The sequence below is a fragment of the Carlito syrichta genome, unplaced genomic scaffold (genome assembly GCF_000164805.1).
Source record: "Carlito syrichta isolate Samal-C Ts95f unplaced genomic scaffold, Tarsius_syrichta-2.0.1 Scaffold304684, whole genome shotgun sequence".
NCBI lineage: Eukaryota > Metazoa > Chordata > Mammalia > Primates > Tarsiidae > Carlito > Carlito syrichta.
In genome coordinates this window covers 275,021-278,320 of record NW_007248780.1, presented here as the reverse complement: position 1 = coordinate 278,320, position 3,300 = coordinate 275,021, and the positions used below count along the sequence as shown (strand labels likewise).

At 43.7% G+C, this 3,300-nt stretch overlaps 1 pseudogene; it reads right to left on the bottom strand.

The window, feature by feature from the left end:
• Positions 1-824: 824 nt before the first annotated feature.
• LOC103262971 lies at positions 825-2,285 on the bottom strand (annotated as a pseudogene).
• Between the last annotated feature and the right edge of the window lie 1,015 nt (positions 2,286-3,300).

Below are 3,300 nucleotides of genomic sequence, written 5' to 3'. Positions count from 1 at the left end.
GTAGATCTCTAAATTATTTAAGTTTCAGGCTCCATAAAACCTGGACCCACCTTGCATCTTACTCTATCTTCTCCTCACACCAATTTTCTGATCGTATACACTTGGTGGAAGATGTGGTCAGTCTTCAACTGCAGTTGTCTTTAGAATGTAGGAAACTTCTGTGATGAATGACCAGTGTGGACCCAAGGATCAATCCTGAGGCAATAAGGAAAGTTCCACTCAACCTCAGTTTCAACAAATTGTTTCCTTAATCTTTCTGGTGGTTAAATTTTGATTCTGAAAGTGGTGAAACTGGTTGGATGACCTCTCGAAAACTCTAGTTCTGACAGTTTGAGCACAAGAGCAGGGTCTTGTGTGGGTGAATCGATAACAGTTGATGCTTCAGTGACTTAAGAAAAAATGGGATGGTGGTATCTTGACCCCTTCTGTGTTTCCTCAGTCTATTGAGCCTCATCTAATTTCCTGCTCTGATAGAACTTAGATTGCATGGTCAATATCTCAGATGACATTATCACCAGCATCCTTGTTTCCCACTTTTTTTTTTATTTTTACATGATCAAACTTAGCAGCATCTAGCACCAAATGATCAGTTCCACAGCCCTTCTCCTAAGTTGGAACAGGGTACCTCCTTTCTGAAGACAGTGATTGTTAATAGAATAAATATTTGCGCCACACAAACCTGGGTTCAAATTTTGCCATATATATGCTACACATGACTGTATGACTTTTGAAAGTAAAATATCTCCGTGATATTTTGTCTGCGTGAAAGGGAGACATGACTTTATTAGAAAATAAAAAAAACAACTGAGGTGATGAGTTGGTCTTCAATGAATGCCTTGGTGGATAAGGCTGTTTTTGGCTGAACTAGCCTTCTCCCGCTCTGCCTCTGCACAGGGTCCAACTCAAAACAGCCCATAGCCTCAGGGTCTCATCTGCTGCTGCTGATGCTACTGTGGCTCCATCTGGGCTCATGGTCAGACTCAGGACCTGGGATGTGTGACCTCTGAGCTCAATCACCTTTTCCATAGTTGGTACTTCCAAATAATCAGCTGGTTCTGGACAAAACCGTGGCCTGAAACTAGCTCCTTGTAGTAGGGAGACCAGACAATGGAGCACAACTGGGAATGGGTATCCAAGCACTCAGGCCCCAGAGCAGATGTTCCAGATGCAACTGTGTCGCTCACTGGTGCTCCCTCCTGTTGTCAGGATATTGAACTGCCAAGGACACCAAGCTACAGCCTTGACCGCCCCTTGAGTCTGGGTGAATGTTTGCAGGGAAATCCAGTCACCCTCTCCAGGAACACTAAGCCACACATTGACCAAGTACTTGTTGCCACCGTTGGCCAAATGTCATCCATCTGAGGTCCAACGCAGTCCATACACTTCCTGGCTGTGGTCGCTCACTGTGGCCACATAGTGTTCCTGCTACCCAAACATCGTGGTGTTGAATATGGCAGGCACGTGAGCCACTGGACAGGATATAGCTGTTCCCACCTAGGGAACCCACTCGAGCAGAGTAACTGGTCATATTTTAAAGCCATTTCTCCTATTGCACATCCCATAGCTGTACCCCAGCACTCCCGGTGCCCAGAGTCAAGTAGTTGCCCTCTTTGATCTAGGCCACAGAGGATACATATTTCCCAGGATGCTCCTTTTGCAACAGCTGCAGGTTGTCATCAGAGGTACACACTGTTATCCAGTGCCACAGTCAGTAACATTCCCAGAGCTCCCAACCACAAGGTTCAAGTAGTAGTCATTTCGGATTTCAGGAGCATCCAGGATCCCGTCTGGTAGGGAAGGAATGTAACAACAGCAGGTCTTTTGGCTGGAGACAGGCGTGACCTTCTGGCTATAGAGTACTTTCAGTCTGTTCTGGTAACTTTCTGGGGCATTTTGTGGTTTTCCACTGAGTGGAAGGATCTTGGCTTCCTCCACATCAAAACCATTCAGATTCAAAGCCCAGGCTTTCTGATGTTCCTTCTTGGGAGGTGTCTGGTTGTCCCCGGGCTGGTTCTCCTAGCTTAGGAGGAAGCTGGTCACCTCCATCTGGGAAGCGCTGCCATAAGGGATATACCGGTTGCTGCCAGGCTTGCTAGGAGTGGTTTGATCTTTGGAGCTGAATTTACCAAGAGTCTGACCCGGAGTCCTGCAACCCGGATGGGCGAGGGGGCCGGGTCTGCGATCTCCTCGGCTTTGCACTGCCAGCACACGGGGAATGCACTGGGGATGGGTGTGTCCAGTTGCAAAAGCGAGTGCACGTCCCTCTCGAACGCAAACTGCCCCATGGACGCCAGGAGGGAGAGGGGTCCTCCTTGCATTTGGTGCCTGCGGTGCTCTTGATCAAATTCCATTCCTGGACCGTCATTTTTCCTCTAATACATAACATTTATTTCAGATAGCTGTGACAAGAATTAAAACTGCTAGTACAAAACTTAGCTCAGTATGTGGCACAAAACAAATATTTAATAAGTGACAGATTAACGTGCTAAATGGTACCATAGATACACATTCCGATATCAGTGGAACTTTGAAAATTTCCTTTAATTTTCAGTTCTGAAACTTTCCTTTGTCCTATGACATCTGTTATAAGCTCCTCCTATCTCTGCATACCTGCTATCAAACAGTGTTTGTCTAATTCTCAACAAAGAATCTTTCTTTGTACTTCACTGAGAAAAGAGATCTTACTAAGTAAAACATAAACTTCTCTAACCCCCACTCTTCCTAAAACATATACATTTATATTTTTACCATTTTTATAATAATTCCCTTTATATCAAAGGACAAATATTCCTTACCTAACATTTCTCTTGAAACTTCTTTCTTACATCTTTCTTGAAACACTGATTCATCAATTTTTTGCTCTATCTTAGACATTTTCAATCTTACTTGTTTCCACTCACTTCCTATAGTTTACAAACATGTTTAATTTTCTGACACTACTACTACTAATAGTGATTTTGCCTTTCCTTCAGTTGCCTTGAATTGTTTGTAAAATAAAATAATCTATACAAGCTATGACAATATCAAGATATAATAATAAAGTGATAATCCCTAGAGGTTTGAAAGCAATGATATTAAGACACCTGTGGTGGTCTTACAATGGCTACAAATTTTTTGATACTTTAAAAAGTGGAGCCTAATTTTCTTCCCTGCTGGGTGTGGCTGAAATTCTTGTCTGACTTGTAACTAATAGAATAATAGAATAAAGTGAAATGTGAAAGTTTGTAAATTTAGAGACTGGATCATAAAAGGCACCTCTCTCTCTTTCTCCCCCCCCCCCCCCCCCCCTTCCCCCCCCCC